General features: G+C 36.6%; 1 protein-coding gene across 1 annotated transcript in view; it reads left to right on the top strand.

Annotated features, from left to right (window-relative positions):
• The window catches only part of calcr.S (calcitonin receptor S homeolog), a 161,279-nt gene that overhangs the window by 30,660 nt on the left and 108,653 nt on the right, over positions 1–21,966 (top strand). The window lies entirely within an intron of this gene.

Raw genomic sequence — 21,966 nt, 5'->3', positions numbered from 1 at the left:
GAAATCAGTGTGTAAAGTGCAAAAAGTTGGCCAATTGTGTCTTTTTTTGGTCTGTTTAACATAATGAACCCCTATAGTTTTATTTCGTCTAACAGAAGCAATAATCCCTTTGGCATGCTCACATAGATTGGTTCTACTCTCAGGCAGAGATGCCTGTTGTCACACCCACAACATTGTAGGGATTTGACAGATTCCCAAATCTTTTATAAAGGATTCAGATAAATCCTGAACCAAATCCAAAAAGTGAAGATTATGATATGGAAGGGTTAAAAAAACAGTGGTTAAAATGTTGAGATTTATTGTTCAGGTGACCAAAAGTCATGTGAATTTGAGGATTCAGTAAGACCAGGCTCTTGGATTCGGCCAAATCTGAATCCTGTTAAAATTCAGCCGAATCGAGAACCAAATCTGGGATTAAGCATCCACCTAATACACTGGAACTGACAACCCCAGGTCAAGCATACATAATGCAGGTATAGGCTCCATTATCCAGAGAAAACTGTTATTCAGAAAACTCTGAATTACGGGAAGGCCATCTTCCATAGACTCCATTTTAATTAAATTATTCAATTATTATTTTAACTCTGTAATAATAAAACAGTACCTTGTCAATTATCCCATTATAATAAATAATTAATCCTTACTGAAAGTATAATATTTGGTTTAATTAATATTTAAATAATTTTTTAGTAGACTGAAGATATGGGGATCCAAATTACGGAATCCAGAAAACCCCAGGTACCAAGCATTCTGAATAACAGGACCCATATCTGTATCATTAAATACATGAAATCTGGTGCAATTTAAATTCTGTCCACTGGATTTTCAATTACATCTCTACAAAATATATTGTGTACACATTTAGCGTGATTGAAGTGGGTACAAGTGATCATAAAGCATATCCAGTAGTGGGAGAGCAGATGTAAGTTTTGTAGCACAGCCAGTAAGGAAATTATGTATAATTATAATAATATGTATAATTCTTCCTATAGTATACCTTTGAAGCGATAAGACATTTAACATCAAACAAAAACATAGGGGGTTATTTACTAAACTCTGAATGCAAAAATCACAAAAAAAAAAATTCAATTTTTTTTGTAATTTTTTTTTTTATAAAATCAAACTTTTAAAAAAAAGTCATGATTTTTTTCAGAATTTTTTAAACCCTGAGGGTGGAAAAGTCAGAATCTGAAAATCCGGCATCTCAGACCTGTCGAGGTTGCTTATGTCAGTGGGAGAAGTCACAATAATTTTTGATGTGCGCTGGGTTTCGTGCATTACCTCAAAGTTTTTGGGTGAAAATTTAAAAAAAAAATCTGGAAATTCATTAAAATCTGATGAAAAAATCAGAAACAATCGTGAAAATCAGATTTATTCGGGAAAAATTAATAAATAAGCATTAAAAAAGCATTAGAAAAAACCAAGTGGATATGATCGGAGTTTGTAGCAGAAAATATTGAGATATATTTGGACTTTGATAAATAACCCCCATAATTTATCACAAAACAAGAGTAAGATGCTTAGCATGCAACATAATCAGAAATCTTTAAGATTACACTATGCACTTTGCAAGTGTCTGTGGGAGCACAACATTAATGGACAAATATATATATATGCATGTGTTTAGCATGTATAGTAGGTAACACAAGGCAGTACCTCTATCCTGCTGGAAGAAAGGCCCGTGTGAAGCAGCCATTGAGAGTGCAATTGATGCTGCAATTTTATTTTGCATAGAAATGGCCTTACAGTGAGACAGGGTTGACACAATCTTTGATTAAGACCCCAGGAGCTTTGCTGGTATAGGCCACACAGAGATCCAAGAGCAGCTTTAGTGAGCATAAATCTCTGCAACAATTGATGTGTCACATCTGTACACCCTTTTGCGTTGTCGTCTGACATGTTATTAGTCAAGTCTTATTTTACATCATAGACAATGGTTGCACCTTTAAATCCAGGGGCTACAGAGAATTTCTATGAAAGTGAAAATTTAAATGGATTTTAGAATTGAACTTTATAAACTCTAATGTGATAAATAATTTGATACTATTTCTTAGAATTAGTTTGTTTCAATAATACAAGTATATTTTTTTCCACTTTTTGATGTAAGGTGGTACAAAATCTGCATACAGGATACTTTAAGACAAAAGTATTATATTTATATTATTTTATAAACTTTAGGGTCATTTACCTACCGCACTTTGCCGCAGTCAGTTGCATGAAAAATCCTGTTGATAAATGGTATTAGGTCAACATGCTCTCCTTGCACTTTCTTGTAGTTGCTCTCTGTGCCAATTCCTCACTCCTGCCTCAAGTTCCAAATTCAGCGCAGTTGAGCCTATTGCCACTACCACCTGTAAGAACCCTCCAGCTACCCTCACCTCTGAACAAGGTGGTAGCTTCTGGGTTCCTATAGCTATCTGTACCGTTTGTAGAAATGATGCATCAAAGTCCAGTTGGCATAAATAAAATTGTCAGCCTCAAAGTACAAGCCCAAGTGCATCAATATTGCCGTTTTTGGCCAGTCAGGTGGTACTCACCAACTGCAATGATATTGGAATAGGAAAGTACTGCAATGACAATTTTGTCTGAAATTGCACAGTTGGATTTCTTCCATTAAATCAGTCTAATTTCACTGTCCTTAAAGGAGAACTAAAGTTTAACTAAAGAAGTAGCTAGAAATGTTGTAAATTGTGTTTTGTGCTTCTGTACCAGCCCAAGGCAACCACAGCTCTTTAGCAGTAAAGATTTGTGTCTCCAAAAATGCCCCAGTAGCTCCCCATCTTCTTTTCTGCTGATTTACTGCACATGCTCTGTGCTGCTGTCACTTACTGAGCTTAGGGACCCACTCACAATATACAGTACATATAGAATAGAAATATCACACTATAAGGCTGATTAGTAAATAATACAGATAATTACTACATGGCAGCACAGAAACCAGTGCAATTAGCATCAGAATTTAATAATCAGCCTTGTAGCATCAGCTTATATTGCATGCCAACCTCATTTTCTTCTTGCTTCTCAGCAGCTGCTCAGAGCCCACTGAGCAACAGAGACTTTCTAAGATGGTGACCCCCTGTGACAAGTTTGAAGTCCTGGATCATTGCTGCTATTGACAAGCTGAAATTTTAGGCTGGTGCAATAAGTGCAGTATATGAAATATGGCATGTTTAGCCAAATTCATTTTTAGGTTTTATTTCTCCTTTAAGAAATTGTATTCACAAAATATAAATATCTATTATTCATCATTAAGGGGATGTAAATCCATCCATGCTCAAACCTACTTTGCCGAAATTTTGCTGAACTACAAATTCTGGCATATTCCAACATCCCAAAATGTCGCCTTTTTATAGCAACATTTCTTACATTTTCTCCTGGTTAATTTGTGTAAATCTGGAAAGCCAACCTTTAAGATTTAGAATTAGTTTGCCAGATCTGGGTTGGAAATGCTTTCTAGGATCAGGGATGCAAGCTTCAATTGAGATAGAAAAATGTAGTAACTAGAGACATGAAGATTTTGAGACATCATATAGTCAGCCCATTCATTTTTTTTCCACGAATCTCGAAAAAAAAATTGTGGTTTTCCAATATTTCTAAAAAGCTCTAAAAAGTTAGATTTAGTAAGTGCAAAAACCTCTAAGGCAAAACTTTACTATGTAAAAGTTTTTGAGGGGCTGTAGAAGTCAATGGGAGCTGCAGTGATCCAATTGGACCATTTTTAGAATTTTAGAGGTTTTTTTGTAACTACGAATTGTTAGAAAACACCTATATTTATTGTAGGTTGTTGTTTTAAACCCCAAAAGAAGAATCTTGAAGCTTTCTATTTCAGGGAATAATTAGTTGCTTGCGGTGATATAAATAGATACATACCTAATGCAAATTATATTTTTTATTAGTATACAGACTGAAGCCTGTGCCACACAAACAGCTACTTACCAAACCAGGTCTTTGGAAAAGAAATCCTCATTGGTGAAGCAGAAAACAAGAAAAGAACTGATTTAAAATATCAGCCTTCTTCCTGTTGCCATTAACCAACACGTGTTGAATATGAGCTTCCTGGATGAGTCTGTGTCCATCTGGCGTGGTATAATCTTGGATAGCTGATACTTACCATCAGATTTCCAATATATTCTACATTTCTTTAAAAACAGTATGTCAATATAAATAGCTAGGAAATTATGTAGAGGTTGTTTAAAGGGCATCCCAGCCATCTAGATAATTTCTGAAAACAGTATGTTGTTTTTAAAGCCTGGGGATTGCAATGCTTGTATGAATACATCGCCCCTAAAATTAGCATTATTACACTAAAACATATATTAAAGTCCAAATGCTTTCAGAATTATTGGGTTCAGTTCGGACAGTTTTGTGCCTTGCATTTTTTTCTTTTTGCTTTCCTGTCCTCTTCATTTCATCCACTTGAATATTGTCATGGTATACAATATCTGACATTGTTTCTCATAGCAGATTCGTATGAATCCAGCATCTGATTCTTCTGGTCAAGTGATTATCAAACTTCTTCATTCCAAGTCCCACTTGAAGGTCCAATGTCTGGCCCAGGCCCCGATTGGCCAGTGGCTTTAGACCCCTAAATGTTGGTCATGTTATGAATTGTGTACAGATATAGGAATAATAGTGATGTATCAGTTGTCAATCTAGGAGATGAAACTCATTTTCACCCCAAATCTCACCCAAACTGAGGACTGAGAAGTGTGGGGTTCAAATGGCCCTTCTCGCCAATTGTGCAATGGGGCTCTACTGCAGTTTTTTTCCCAGGCCTCCACCCCTCCTTGACCAAAATAGCAGAACACCCATGGACACACGAAAAATCACAGGTCACTTGTGACATGCAAAACATTGTCAGATGACCCACAATTTCACATGCGTTGCAGCTCACCCGTGAGCTGCCCTACAGTGGAAATAGACCAGACCCGTGGCCGCAGGTTCTCCTCTGTAGTTACATTACTGCTTTTCATAATTTGAGAACCACTGTTTTAGACAAACATTTCCCATGATGGAATCTGCATATAACTACAAAAACACTTTCCTTTGACTTTTTTGGGGGCCTCCGATTCTCACCTGCTATATTTTGGTTATAGTGCTTGTTAAAGCAGTTCTACTCCCAGGCATACACCAAAAGGCAGACATATCAAAATGTGAAAGTAAAACTACCCAGCAAAACAGTAACTTTCTATTCATTCCTATGGGATTTTTTTGAAGAATATTTATCAAAGGGTGAACTCAGATTTTCACTCATTCATAAATACACATCTAAATATCCTATAGGAATGAATAGAAAGTGGGTGAGTTTTTTGTGGTGAGATCTAATATCATACTTATGATAAATCTGTCCCCAAATGTTTCAGGGTAGGAATCTCCATACTTCCTTCAGTGGCACATATTGGTAGAAGAAGCATTGCAGGACCATTCTTAGCCAGTAGGTACACTTGCAAAAGTATGGGAAAGAAGTAAACACTTTTATGGAGAAGGAAAGTTTTTATCACATGGGAGTTCTAAGTGTTAGTCACCCCAATGATTGCCATCACTTACCTGATACACCAGGCCAATGCTCCTGTTGGTAGAAAATCTGCGGAAATCACTGGGATGTGCCTAACATTTGGTATCTCCCTAGTGATTAAGACTTTCCTTCTTTAATTTATCAAGTAGGGCAGTAATCAGTTATAAGACTAAAATGTAATATACTTTCCTCCTGATTGTAATCAATAAGGGAACTAGTAGCCATATACACAGGTGCCGTTATACACAGAATTCTCCGATTTTTTAATTCGTCATTCAGCGTTGTCAGTTTTGGGTTCTCAAGCACTCTTTTAAAATATCTCCTTCACTTAAATTGCTTTTTTCACTTAATAATCCACGGTTCATTGTACTGATGTGCTGCATAATTACCTTTCAAAATATAAAACTCAATTATTCTCAAATTTGGACGCATAATGAATATGTAACCATAGTGGAAAAATGTAACGTTTGTCATAGTAAATATTTGAAATGATTAATTTTCCTTCAAGGTAAATATATAGGATCTGTAACCATTATTACCTTAGGTTATCAGTGACCACTAAAAATACTAAATTATGTTTTCATTCCAAAAGTTAATGCCCTATTTATGCAACAGTACTTTATTTGCTTTAGTAATTTTGCCTACAGTTACACAGTTTGTCATCCACAAAAATCCACAAATCCTTCTCAATTAAGGATGCCCCAACACACTACCATTTTGTGTATAACTCACATGTTATTTCTATCAAACATGAATGCAAAACCATGTATTTAACCTTGAACCTTGTTGCCAGTTTGCCACCAGTTTCCCAGTTTATTCAAATCTCTCCTGAAACACAATTTACAATACATAAAGGAGAGAAATGCTGTGGGTTACTTACTAAAGTCTTACTAAGGCTTTACATAACTAATTAAGAATATATGGCGCATAAGAATTTTTACTTTGGAGTAAACAGTATTATGAGAAAATAGACTAGAATCATTCCAATTTTTTTGCTCATTCCACAATTCTCTTTATTTATAGTTTCCCAATGCTTGTCCGTCACAGGGTGGTTAAATGTGTCTGTTTCAGGTTAGTCCTTTGTGTTTGTATTTTTAAGGGTGTGTTGTTGTTAATTTGTTAAAAAGTGATTTTAAAAAGTAGGAGGTCCCTTATCCAGAAACCTGTTATCCAGAAAGATCAGAATTACAGTAAGGTAATTCCCATAGACACCATTTTAATTTTAACTTTTTCTCTTTAATACAGTTATAAAATAGTACACCGTACTTGATCCCAGCTAAGCTATAATTAGTCTTTATTGGAGACAAAGCCAGCCTATTGGGTTAAAATAATGTTTCAATTTCTTTAGCAGACAAAAGGCATGGAAGTCCAAATTCTGCATAACCAAGTTCCATACCCGTATGTCTGGAAAAGTGAAATGGTTAAAGGGCTATTGCTCCTTATGGCTTGCTAATCTATGGGATCCCTTATCCAGAAAACACCAAATTAGAGGATCATCTCCAATAGACCATTTTAAGCAAATAATTTTAATTTTGGACAATTATTTCCTTTTTCTCTGTAATAATGAAACAGTTCCTTGTACTTGATCTTAACTAAGCATGGTATTGTCAAACAATCATATTGGGTTTATTTAATGTATAAAATATTTTTAGAAGACAGGGGCGGATTTATCAAGGGTCAAATTTTGAGGGTTAAAAAACCCTAGAATTCGACCCTCGAAGTAAAATCCTTCGAAGGATTTTAGCACAAAACGTTTGATCGAATAAAAATCGTTCGATCGAAAGATTCGAACAATTTTAAGCGATCGATCGAAGGATTTTTATTCGATCATAAAAAGCTTAGAAAAGTGCTGGGGAAGGTCCCCATAGGCTAACATTGGACTTTGGTAGGTTTAAAGTGGCGAAGTATGAAGTCGAATTTTTTTTTAAAGAGACAGTACTTAGATTATCGAATGGTCGAATAGTCAAACGATTTTTACTTTGAATCATTCGAATCATTCGATTTGATTGAATTCGATCGAATTTGACCAATTCGATGGTCGAAGTACCCAAAAAATTACTTTGAAATTCAAATATTTTTTAATTCGAATTATTTACTCGAGCTTAGTAAATCTGCCCCTTACAGTATGGCAATCTTAATTATAGAGAACTCCAGGTCCCAAGCATTCCCAATAATGGATTCTATTCATGTATCTCTATCCTTCACCTACCATCACAAGGAAAGTGCCTGGTCTTCATACACCGCTGCTGTAGGTCACATAGAAACTTCTACTTGTTGCTCTGCATTGTTTGGCAATAGTGTCAGTTTAGTGTATGTCATGGACAGTGAAAGATGTTTTAGGCTTTTAGAGACTTATACATAAAGCCATTGCAGTCTGTATGTATAAAGAAACCAAATGTGCCTGTTTGGTTTCTATGGAATACTGCACTGGGTCAACTTTTCATCTACTTAACAGAACATTTCCATCCCATTTTGCAAACGAAATCAGAGCAATTATTCTAGTTAAAAAGCAATTAAAACCAGGACAAAATGACAGTAGATTTATCCTTTGCTAAAAGGTTGAAGTACATGTATAAGAAAGCTCTCCCATTACATTCTCTTTGAGGTTTGGACTGCTTTTCCTTAACCTCTTTTTCGTGGCATTGACCTGCTCATAATCCATGCATTGAAGACCATTAGAAATATAAAGAAGAACCTATGAGAGTACTATTCTCATGTGCACGAAGCATAGGTGGTTAAAGGAGAACAGACAACTGTCCAAGAAGTTTATAAAGGTCCGTTTTCCTTTTACAATGTCCAGTAAAGAGCAAGCTTCTTATTTTAGAGCAACAGTATTTGGCTACTGTGGTCAGACAATGCAGCATGCAAATATGTTTGTCCCTGTAGCATCCCTACCGATATTGAGAGAAGATTCGCTTTGATATGCTTCACCAACATGTATTAATGTACAGTGGGGCTCATTTATCAACACTGGGAAAATTTGCCCATGGGCAGTTACCTATAGCAACCAATTGGTGATTCGCTTTTTAAAGCCAGCTGTAAGTAGAACAATGAAAGCAGCAATTTGATTGGTTGCTATGGGTTACTGCCCATGGGCTAATTTGCCCAGTGTTGATAAATGACCCCCACTAGTGTGTCACCTCACCTTTGTGGCTTTGTTTAGACATCTGGTTTTTACATCACTTTGCTAAGTATATGTACAGCATTAATACCCCTCTGAATAAACTGTACAAGATGCTAAACGCAGATTAATAAAACATTAACTGTCTGTAATTTGAGTCAATTGCATTTACTGTAGCTCTAGGTTTGTTTGTGTTACCTAACAACAGAACTTTCCATCAATTAATCGCTTTGCTGAGCACCCCTTATCTTATTCTCACTCCCGTGGCATTCTTAGATAACAACAAATCATTTTTTTTCTATATTATGCCCTTTTTCTGAAGACAATTATTGACAATACCTAAAAATACTATATTTAGCTCATTCCTGCTTTATTCCTCAAGCAGTGCAAGTTTATCAGTTAGTGCTTGGAAATATGCACTTTGGGTAAAGGGACACACGGAGGCCTGTTTATTAAATGTTGAATTTCAGTGATTTTAGAGGATTTTGAAAACCACAATTAATTTCATTCATTCATTGGTCAAAACATTTGATCTTGAAAAGCACGGACAGGAAAAAGTTGCAAAATCTGCAACTTTTTCGACTTCCCGCACGATAACTACGACTTTTTCATATTGTTGCACAAAAGCCACCATCTAAAACACTTGTAGACCTAAAAAAACTACAAAGCAAAGGAAGATCATCAGTTGTAAAAGGGACACCTGTCATTGACTTCTTCATGATTTCGACAGGTTTTAGCTGGAGTATTTTCAATTCGGCATTGTCGCAATTTTGTTGTATAATAAGTCCCAAAGAAGTCCTGCTTTTTTTCTGTGACTTTTTTGTTATTTTTTCGTGATAAAAAGCCTGACCCAAAAAAGTTTAGAAAAATGGCCCCTTATTGTCATTTAACAGAAGAAATGTTCGAATTTTTGCTCTGCAGGCATTACCTATAGTTGCCAGTTAGTTTACATTATCCCCAGAAGTTGACTTTGCTTAAAATTATTTAATAAACAAAAGCCATGAATATCCTGTAAATTATATCCTTATAGACGGTGAGTTCTGATGTCATCAGTTATAAACGGTGAGTTCTGATGTAATTTCTGTCACATGACTCACTGAAACTAGTGTAATAAATAAAGTACCCCCAGTTGCAAAATATGCCTTTGGCCTCGTGTTTTTATATGGTCATGAAACTCCTCGGTAACTTATAATATCCTTATAATTTACAAGAGGGGGTACTTTATTCACTATATAATTTTTGCTCTGACCATTTCCTGACCACTAGCCCACATGTAAGAGCCTTGTGGGGTTTGACAGACTCTAAAAAATCCAGACACATCAAGGGGCAGATTTACATAGGGTCGAATATTGAGGGTTCATTAACCCTCAATATTTGACTGCCGAATTGAAATCGTTCGACTTCGAATATCGAAGTCGAAGGATTTAGCGCTATTCATACGACCAAACGATTCGAAGGATTTCAATCCATCGATCAAGTGATTTTCCTTCGATCAGAAAATTGTTAGGAAGCCTATGGTGACCTTCCCCATAGGCTAACATTGGCCTCGGTAGGTTTTAGGTGGCGAACTAGGGGGTCGAAGTATTTTTTAAAGAGACAGTACTTCGACTATCGAATGGTTGAATAGTTGAACGATTTTTACTTCGAAACGTTCGATTCGAAGTCTAAGACGTAGTCGAAGGTCGAAGTAGCCTATTTGATGGCCGAAGTAGCCATATTCGACCATTCGAAATTCTAAGTATTTTTTCTTCTAATCCTTCACTCGAGTAAATGGGCCCCCAATTGTCTTTATTATTGTGTTTATTATTATAGTAATGAAACAATGATCTAATCACACACAAAACACAGACAAGTCTCGGGATTATCCCCTAGTTTGGTAGTTTGAGGTTTTGTTTTCTTATTGCTTATGTAATGAAGGGTTTGTATGGAGCTCCCTTCCTAACTACAAATCTCTTTATTTTACATTCTTGGCAATGGCTATGAAGATTAATGTTTTTTGAGAGTGCGATGGTAAACACTTAAATCAAAAGCAGATGACATGGATTATAGATAACGAGTTATGTTTGAAAGATGGACTTGGAATTTTAGCAAACCCACGTTAAGTAACATTTAAAAGAGTGTTTCATTTATTATTTTTCTATTAATAATCAGTTCAACAATTTGGAATAGATAATTTGGTCAGGGAGCACTTGTATTCATAAAAGTGGAACTTACCATAAACTTAACAAATCACCAAAAGAAAGAGAAAGATTGTCACGGTTTGCCTATAATAATAATTACAAAAAAATGAGGTGTTAGTACCACAATTTTGTAATAATTAGTTTTAAAGGCATTATTTTTACTATTATTATTTTTACTGGCAATCTTTATAGCAGCTGGTCAACTTCAGATTGTGGGTTAGACCAAGCACTGGCACAAGGGTGCTTCTAGCAGCTGGTCAATGCCACAGCGTGGGTTAGACTGAGCACTGGTGATTTCTTTCTGTTTCTCTTACATATCACCAACCTAAACATTCGCATTCAATTTATAATTCAGAATTGTTCTTTAATTGCATAAGGCTAACAAAATGGTTCTAGGGCTTGTTTTAATTATTATCTGCCATTTGCTGCCAGTGACAAAAATAAAATGTTACTCAGTGATCATCTTTGCTTATTACACTGGTGTGTAAGGCAGCTACAAAGGATTTCCATCTGTCTTTGGCCAATTTTCATGACCCTGCCCTTATGGTTTTAAGTTGCTAACTTAACTTATATTTAAATTCTGCCTCAACTGTACATGGCCATGTCATTTTAGGCCGACCTCTCCTCTGCTTCTCATCTTTTTTTTCCATTAAAGGGCAATTTTGGTATTACAGCTTAGTACATGCCCAATCCATTTATATTGCCTTTGGATTATGATGGTTGCTATGTCCTCTGGATGACACTCATTAAGAAGGTCAGAGTTTGAACTTCTCCTTCTCAGACATGTGACATGGAAGGCTGACAGCTTGGCTAAGTTACTTTCTGTCATACTCCAGCACTCTATTGACTGGATACAGCTCCAGAACGGGCTTAGTTTGGTGTTAATTATGTTTTGCATGGACTTCCAAACTTTTTTCATAGTTCTCATTATGTATCTAGCTTTTGCAGTGACCACTTCTGTTGTGCCACCATCTTTTCTTACAATACTGTCTAGTATTGCCAAGTATGGCAGTTCTTTACTATAATCTTCACTGGGTTTTAATAAGGCCATTATTTTAGTTTTCTTTTGGTTAGCCTAGGTCTGTCTTCTCTTGCATATGGATATATGCATATAAGTGTGGGACAATAAGACTGGATTGTCTAGGTAATCTAATGTTTTAAAGGAGAAGGAAAATCTTCTTCCACTTTGGGGTGCCAAATGTTAGCCCCCCCAAGTGATTGTATATACTTACCTGAAACCCCCCCCCCCGGGCCGGTGCTCCTATCAGCAGTAAACTGCACTGGCCCGGGGTTCTTCCAGCGAACACCACAAAGCGATCCTCTGCCGGCTTCTTCTTTTTTCTTGTGTGGCTGTGCATGTGCAGTAGAGCGAACAGCTGAACTTTAACTAAAAAGTCGCTATTTCATTCTACTGTGCATACGTTTGCCCTGGGAAATTTGAAGAAAGAAGAAGCCGGAAGAGGATCGATCCATGGTGCACGCCGGGCCAGTGCAGTTTTCTGCTGATAGGAGCACCGGCCCGGGGTTTCAGGTAAGTAAATACAATCACTTGGGGATGCCTAACATGTACTGGCAGGACATGATGTAGCAAGGCAAAAAAAAAAGCTGCTGCAGAAAGAGCTGAAATTAATTATTCTATTTGTGTATTATTTGACAGTATCCATGTATTGTAGCCTTATGAATTGTTAGAAAGAAATTGCTCCTCTGGCATATTCCATGTATTAGACTTTGTAACTGCACCATCCTTTTGTATTCAGTGCCTAGTTACATGTTAAACATATTGATGTTTATTTATAATGAAGGAACTGTTAATACAGACATCATCAGGGCCACAGAAAGAGAAATCCCAGGGCCCAATTTTGCTTATTCTGCAGGACCCCCAAAGGGCCTACACTATTTGTCTTTGCCAGGCCAAGACCTTTGGGTCGTGAGCCCTGTCAGTTGGGAACCCAAGTTAAATGAAAACACAGATAAACAAAGCATGAAGAAAATCCACATATTTATTGGACAATGGCACATCTGTATGAGATGAGAGATTTGAATTTATCCATTAACGGTGTGTGTATTCCTAGTTACCTATTAGGGTTTTGGTTCCATTTTTATTAGATGTACTTTAAACAGTGTAGCAGTACCTGTCCTTTGTCCATCCTCTCTGGTACCTAACATTGGAATTTGCTCTTTATTGTACCCTCCTATAGCAGTCTGTTTCTCTTCTTGCAGGAGGCAGTTTTTGTATATAGACAGGTATACCTTCCTTAAGTAACCCCCAATGTTTATGCAAAATTTTCGAAACATGTGGACTCACCGAATTATATTTAGACACAAAAGCCAAGCGTTCATTGTCTTATCTTTTTGGCCCCTATCAGGAGCTTCTATCTGGGATCGTTGTTCTCTTAGTAGTGTTGGGGGATAGCCTCTCTCCTGGAACTTTACAGACATTTCGTCTAACCTCCCTTGTAGAGTCTCGTGGTCGGATACTATACGCTGCACCCTTGTAAATTGTGATTTAGGCAAAGCCTTCTTTACATGGGGAGGATGAAAAGAGGACTCTTTTTTTACCTGCTCCTCCTCCTTTGTCATTTATGTGATTAAATGCCCATGTGGTTTTCAATATGCGGGGCAAACCACCTGTATGGTGAAGGAATGCATACGTGAACATAAATCAGCCATTAGGACAAAGAAGCAGGAGCAGGCAGTTGCATGTCACTTTTTGGAAAAGGGACACGGTATACACCAATTAAAATTTCAAGTTGTAAATTTCAAATTGTAAGATGCACCGTCGAGGTGATAGAGTTAAAGAGTTGTTAAAAAAGAGGCGAGATGGATAAGATTAATGGGGATCCTTTCACCGTCAGGTTTAAAAAGGGAATATGAATTTCACAAAATCTTTTGGTAAATTCCTTTTTAATAGATTTTAAATTGTTTTTATATTTTTCAGACATTACTAATACTGGACTGGTGTAGGAAGCATGGACATGCTTCCACCACATTAAGGAAGAGAACAATTATAAGATGTATATAACGACACTTTGTAACATTGTGACTGATTAGATGGTACTTTATCTGTTTGTATTTAAGTAATAAGTAGCCAATAGATGGCGCTATACCAAATTGTATAAAATGTGTTCACTTATGTGCAATCAGTAGCTTGAGGAAAGGCTGGTGTAAGCCTGAAACGTTGCTGAACTGTATTCTTGTCTGAGATAAAGCCCTTCAAATAAAGGCTTTTTAAGAAAAATTAATTCGTATGGGGCTGTCTATATACAAAAGTTGCAAAATTTCGGCTGAGACATGCACCTGATTGACACTAATTCGTTGGTGAGTGCTGACTTTTTATCTACTATGCAGGAGGCAGTGTCAGCTTTCGAGTGACATTGAGTGACAGTGTAATAAAGCTACGTATCTTTCAAAATAACCAATTTTGACTCAAATCTTCATGGAGACAGGTAGCTGAGAGGGGGATAGTCATAAGCTTTCTGGATAATGGGTTTCTGGATAACAAATCCTATACATGTAGATTAAAAAATATATATAGTGTCTCTTTAACGCATCTTAAATTGATATTTATTACCTACTAATGTATTAATATATCCATCTATCTCCCCATCTGTGTATCTCTCTATTACCATAGGAACGGCTTCTGAAACCCCATGACCCCTCCTCTGCATTTATTTTTCTTCAGTTTCAGTGTTGGATCTAGTACAGAGAACAACAGCAAATAAGAGAGAAGAACACATACCTCAACATGCAGCTTTTTGTGCTTTTGCCATTTATAAAGTTGCCAAATGTCCCTGTTTGCCAGAGACAATTCTGCTTTCCAAATATTTGACCCAAGGAAATATTTTCTCTGGAAATGTCCCAGTTTTTTTTTTCCAAATACACAAAAATATCTACATTTTCCAAATCAGCTGCTAAAACCGTGCAGTTGGGATGATTAAAACAATCCAGTCATTGGTTGCTTAAGGTTACATTTCCATGAAAGCACTTTACATTCCCGGTTAGTCTTTATAGTGGGCAGTGTAATAACAAGTGCCAAATTTGCTACAATGCCAATAGGTGCGCTCGTATGTGATTCATCAGAGCAGACAGGGCTGACACTTCGGTGCTTGGTGCAACTATATGGAAGGGCATGGAGCATATACTGTACTTATTTACCAAAAAAACTGTCTTTTACCTAACTATAAATACACATCTTGTTTTATAGAAGAAAGTTGGTGACATTTTTACTCACAAAGCAAATAAGTGAATAAGAAAAGCAATTTCTTCCCCATACAAAATTCCTAAAATAATCACATTAGTTGATATATGTTTCTCATACTCTGCTTTTGTGATTGTATGCAGCTTACTGCATTTAAGAATTTAATATCGGGCGTTCTTGCTAGTTTGTATAGAATAATTTGATTTAAATGTGTTTTTGGAAGAGACTAATGGAATGAAAATTCAGATCTGTGAAGGCATTCTTCTCAATGTTGACTTTAGTAAGTGTTCCATCTATCTGCGACGGGAGGGGGGCTTATAAAGGAACTGTTACAATTGAATTCAAATTTGGGAAAATACTTTACCTGACAGTCAGCAATGGTGGTAGTAGAAGGAGGGTATTGGTCAAACAGGGAGCATGGTTTCATATCAGCATGCTGATGTTTACACATCCTTGTGCTTCTGCTACAGCAATAAATTTGGAAGCTCACAATTATGATCAAACATCAGCGTTCCCTTCAGTTATCCCAACCTGCTTCATGTTGAGCCAGGATCTCATCACAAATAATAGAGTCCCATACTACTTAGTTGGAATGTCTTTCTCCAACAGGGCCTAATTTATTAGCCCACAAACCAGGAGAGTAACCTGGTCCATGGCTCCTGTCAACAAAGTAAAGTGGGGCCCTTCTAAAAACAAACTTGACTATGTAGACCAGTGGTCCCCAACCAGTGGCTCATGAGCAACATGTTGCTCTCTTACCTCTTGGATGTTGCTCCCAGTGACTTCAAAGTGACTTCAAAGCAGGTTCTTATTTTTAAATTCGTGGCTTGAAGGCAAGCTTTAGTGGCCCTAAAACTGTAAAAATTGTACTGCCAAACAGAGCCTCATGTGGGCTGCAAGTTCACATAGGGGCTACCAATTACCAATAACATTCCATATTTTGCACCTGTAGGAGCTTCTTGCATGATTATGTTGCTCTCCAACTTATTTTACAATTAAATGTGGCTCACAGCTAGAAAAGGTTGGGGACCCCTGATATAGACCATCCCCAAATCCACCTTGATCATGGCCCATTACACCAAACACTCTCGCTGCAAATTCTGAGATATACATCTCGCTTGAGTCTCCATGGGACTCAATATTGATGAATTTGTGTTCGTTTGTGTACTTGTTGCTCTGGGGACAGTAATGTCTTATTTATTTTAGAACAGATATGTTTAGATTTAAACCAGTTCAATATTGGACTCTGAGGCCCACATTTGTATTCATCTTCTTCCAAAATAGCTGTATGGTGAAGTATAATTTATTTTGATGTGCTGCTGTTCAAATGGAGTAGATGGAAAGCAGATTTAGTGAACAGACCTAAGAAGATGTCATTTTTGTGCATGAAGAATTATACACTGAAAGCTTGAAGTCAATCTATGTGCTAACACATGATTTGAATTTTCAAGGATTTGGAGGGGATTGATAAGGATGAAGCAAACCAGTGACACATTCTTTTCATGCTAGCAGAGAGGGGAGCTACAATATCCACATCTATTTTCAAAATCCACAACAAATGTTGTTCACTAAGCACTCATGGTTAGTGCTGCTGTCTTGCAGTAGTTCTGGTCTTGGGTTTGATTCCAGTCTGGTTCTCTGGTTTGCTATAGTGGCCCAGAAATAAAAGCTAGCAGAGAAAAAAAATCTCTCTCAAAATGGCTAATTTTAAAATAATAATGTAATTTGTAAAAGTTCTTCAGGAGTCATTTATCTAGTTGTCTCAGAACGCTCACCATAAATATACTCTTCTGGCAGGACATTTCCACTAGATGTAACTTTTTGTTACCCCTGTAAAGTGCACTTGATGAAGTACCCTCTCTACAGTGAACTGGATGATAAGAGCACCTCTGTGTTGTGCCAATATGCCCTAGTTGTAGAACGTCTTGATGACTTCTAATATATTTGAATTTAACAGTTGGGGATTTGTTCATCCTTAAGTGCAGAGACACACTGTCAGATTCGGGGAGATTAGTTGCCCGGCGTCAAATCTCCTCTTCTTCGGGGCGACTAATCTCCCAGAAAAACCTTCCCTAGAATCTAAATCGCTGGCGGGATGGCACTCGGAGCTCTTCGTTTTTTGCCTCATGCGGAAACTTTGGGCGACTTCGGAAAATGAAGCGCTCCGATTGCCATCCCGTCAGCGATTTACATTCTATCCGGCGGGAAGGCAGTTAGGGGAGATTAGTCGCCCCAAATAAGAGGAGATTTGTCGCCAGGCGACTAATCTCCCCCAATCTGAGCGTGTGTCTCTGCCCTTAAAGCTTATGTTTAATGCTTAAAGATCAATTACTTCCTTGCAGCATGACAGATATGGCTGCCATTCATTATTCATCATAGATGATGTATCATCACAGTAAAATTGTACTCATTCATCAATAGAACGCATTAAATAATAGAGTGTAATCTTGCTAAATCAATACAGCAATATTGCTCAGTGTGAATATGCTTGTGTCATTTATAGACATCGCTGATGCATTGAAATAAAATCAATGTGTCACAGACTAATGCAACCTAATGAAAACCCAATAGTGTAATTATCACATGAGCATATTAACTAATTATTAATAAATATCTTCATACTGTAGGTGTATTTATATAAATGAATAATGTAACTCTGTACATAAATACTATGCAGGTATGGGACCTGTTATCCAGAATGCTTGGGACCTGGGGTTTTCTGCAACACAAGCATGAAAAAAGTCCCTTGGGATGTGGGCTGTGATTGGCTATTTGGTTGCCTCTGTGTTTACAGGATTCTCTACATGGTAGAACAGGCATGGGACCTGAGGTTTTCTGTAATTTGGATCTTCATACTAGAAAATCATGTTAACATTAAATAAACCAAATGTAATTAGGGATGTACCGAATCCACTATTTTCTGCCGAACTGAATCCAAATCCTAATTTGCATATCCAAATTAGGGGTGGGAAGGGGAAAACATTTTTTACCTTGTTTTGTGACAAAAAGTCACACACTTTTCCTCCTTGCCCCTAATTTGCAAATGCAAATTAGTATTCTGATTCCCGAATCCCGAACTGAATCCTGGATCAGTGATGTATGAGACAAGAAGTCCTTGAGAAAGCGGATCGGAGTCCGCAAAACGCGTTGGATAAGAGTGAGGAGTCAGTGTGCCTGTAACTACTCCAAGAACGAGTGTGAACTGAGAGAGCTAGAAATCCGGACCATAGAGGGACTGATTACTGGCACGGGACTGGTTCTGAGCACTAAACATACACGGAGTGGGACAGAGAGCAGAACATACGGACAGATCAGAAATTTATATGTGATTACTATTTTTTTATCCTGTGAGTGTAACTTTGTATGTGGGGATATGTTGAACTATAACTAAATACTGCACTTAGAAAAGATCCCTTGACTCTTTGTGCTTTTATTTTTAACTACAAATAAACCAAATAACCAGATTTTGCTGTCAAAAAGGATTACTATTTTAGTTGTGATTTGGATTTTTTGATTATAATGGAGTCTATAGGAGTTTATTCCATAATTCAGAGCTTTTTGGATAATTGGTTTCTGAATAACAGATCCCATACCTGTATTATATTTATAATTAGAATTGTTTTTTTTTTTACAATTAGAAGTGTAAATAGTAGAAGTGCCAGTAAACGCTACCTGCTGTAGGTTTTGTAGTACCCTATTATTTCCCTTTATCTAATTCCCAAATATTTTGGGAAGAAACGGATCATTTTTTATCAAGGTTTGGATTTGGATATGGCCACAACTGTTACATTGGAGTGCTCAGGCTACACATGGAATGGGTATTTCTATCAAAGCATTATTTCTTCCCACAGAGGTACAGTAAACTGCATGGATATAGGGGAAACATAAATAAGCTGAGGGATCTGATAATGAACCTTAAAGTGATACTGACACAAAAAAAAACGACTTTTTAAAATAGGAATGTATATTAAAAGTTACCTATAGGCCATGCTTTCTAATATTAATGGACTCCTGCTGCACAAATATGGCAGCCCCCTCATAGTCGATGACAGGGAGTCAGATAGGTAATGTAAAAGCATTGGGCAAATACTTTATGGCAAAGTAAAAGACAAAGTCAATTTTATGGTAGATGTAAAAAAAGGTTTAATTTCTGGTGTCGGTATCTCTGATTCATAGATCAATAGATGAAAAGCAATAGGAGAATAATGAATACCTTTAGACAAATACAAGGAGATAATTTTAAAAATTGTCCCAAAGTTTGACTTTACCAAAAATCATATTAGGGAATATATAGGGGCACATTTAGATTAGATTAGGATTAGAATGAAAAATACTTCGAATTTTGAACTATTTTTTGGCTACTTCGACCATCGTATTGGCTACTTCGACCTAAAAATCGTTAGACTATTCGACCATTCGATAGTCAAGGTACTAAAAAAAACTTTGACCACCTACTTCGCCACCTAAAGCCTACCGAGGTACAATGTTAGCCTATGGGGAAGGTCCCCATAAGATTTCTAAGTATCTTTTTATCAAAGGAAAATCGTTCGATCGATGAATTAAAATCCTTCGAATCGTTCGAACGAATTGCGGTAAATCCTTCGACTTCGATATTCGAAGTCGAAGGATTTTACTTAGACGGTCGAATATCGAGGGTTAATTAACACTCGATATTCGACCAATAGTAAATGTGCCCCTTAATCTGTTGAGAAAAGGTGGTTTGTGGTTTATCAAGTGAAAACTTTATTGAAAGCCTATGGGGAAATCTGGAATTAACTTCAGCAATAAGTTTTTCTGATTTAATTACTTCTACCCTTTTCAGTCAAAGCAATTTATGATCCTGCAGTTGTAGTTTGTTCTGTTCCCCTTTCACTTCTCCAGTTCATTTGTACAAATGTCTTCTAACTGTAATTGCACATTGATTTGAAGGGAAAAGGCCCATTGATTATGCTTTCTTCACAGGGGGCGAATGAAAAACCCCTTGACCTAATATCACCACAATGGATTGCATGTAATTATTCTTGAAATCTATAAATGCTACAAATCCATACCTTCCCAGAAGTTGTAGTATATTGCTTTATTGCATCTGGTAAACCAGCTGTTCTCTAGTCAACAATACAATCATTAGAAAGACCAACAGAGCAAAGGTAGCCACATCTTTAAGCCTGAGTTCATATATCGGCTTTTGTATTTATTTATAGCTCTCGGACCACTTGACTTCCTTCTGGAACATCAGTTTTCTGTGTCGGTCTCTAACATACTTTCCTGCCAAAATTCAGGATTCATTTTAAAAGGATGCTATCATCCTAAAACATTCATTTTTAATGTATTATATTTTTATTATGCCCTCCTGATTTTACTCCCTATGAATGCTGAAAAGTATATGTGTATTTATATTAACTCAATGTTTTAATTAAGCTCAAATATCAGAAGAATCTTGCCTTGATTTGTCCTCTATAACCACATGTTAGTCCAAGCTGCTATTGTAAGTACTCATTGATATTTCTAAATACATTAGCACTAGCTTATGAAAGTTATTCTTTCCCCTTTATATTGAATTCATCATCAGTGATTGACAGATTCTTCCCAGTAGACTACTGTATATAGACCACTTGCTTTTGTGGTATGTTTGCTGAATGGGTACAGTTTTTTTTTTATTGTTCACAAGAAATGATCAGTTGAGTAAGAGCACAATATTGTAATGGTTGTTGCGAAACTAAAGTACATGGAAACAGCATCTTATTTGGAACTTTTCTCTCTTAGCGTGGACTCTTCTGTAAATTCAACTATTACATGGCCAAACATTAGCTTTCATTTATATCACTAGAGCAGAACGCAAAACTCTCCAACTGGGGTTGAAAATTCAGTTTTTTAAGTAAAATTCAGATTTTAAGTATAAACTTAGGGGCAGATTTATCAAGGGTCGAAGTGAATTCGAGGGAATTTCGAAGTGATTTTTTGGATACTTTGACCATCGAATAGGACTACGACTTCGAAACGAAGTAAAATAGTTTGAATAATCGACCATTCGATAATCGAAGTACCGTCTCTTTGAAAAAAATTCGAATTCAATACTTCGCCAAATTAAACCTGCCGAAATACTATGTTAGCAGTTTTCTAAGTTTTTTGAAGTCGAAGAAAAATCGTTCGATCGATCGATTCAAAGGATTTAATCGTTTGATCAAACGATTTTACATTGACCGCAGGATACCCAAATGCGCTGAAAAAACTTCAAATTCGAATTCGAAGTATTTTAATTCGATAGTCAAACTTCGAAGTATTTTTATCTTCGACCCTTGATTAATCTGCCCCTAAAACTATCCATGCCCTATCCATTCCCTCTTGCCTATGCTCCTCAGTTGCATTTACAGTAATCAGAAACAAATGGGGAAAGGATGTGATAAATTATGATTGCAAGCGAAATGGTTTTAGGATGTGTCTTTAATTTAAGAGAACAGTTCTTTATGCAATTGATTGATAAAATATCAGGTATCATCTTTAGAAAGCAAATAACGGGCCAGATTCAATTCAGTGAGAAAAAGGTTAATCACCTGAAAACTCATGGATGGGATTCAATTTGAGATGCAATTCAATTCTGAAAATCCTATCTCACGGTTTATCACGTGAAAACTCTATTGAAGTCTATGGGAAAAATTGGAACTAAATTTGGAGAAAGGTTTTTTTTTTTCTCCTTGAATTGAATCTTGTCCATGACTTATCACATGAGAAATGATGAGATATCTTTTTCTCACTGAATGGAATCTGGCTCATAGTCTGTAATACCTACCAATAAAACATATATATATATATATATATATATATATATATATATATATATATATATATATATTGTGGTAGAGTGACTAGGAAAAGGAGGAAAAAGGTCACTCTAGCCTTTAATTTCGCCCCAGGGACTGAGATAGGCTCCAGGAAGGGAGTTATGAAACAGAGA

The sequence above is a fragment of the Xenopus laevis genome, chromosome 6S (assembly GCF_017654675.1).
Source record: "Xenopus laevis strain J_2021 chromosome 6S, Xenopus_laevis_v10.1, whole genome shotgun sequence".
In the NCBI taxonomy this organism is placed as follows: domain Eukaryota; kingdom Metazoa; phylum Chordata; class Amphibia; order Anura; family Pipidae; genus Xenopus; species Xenopus laevis.
Note: the sequence above shows the minus strand (reverse complement) of the source record. Positions and strands in the feature narration are given on the sequence as shown.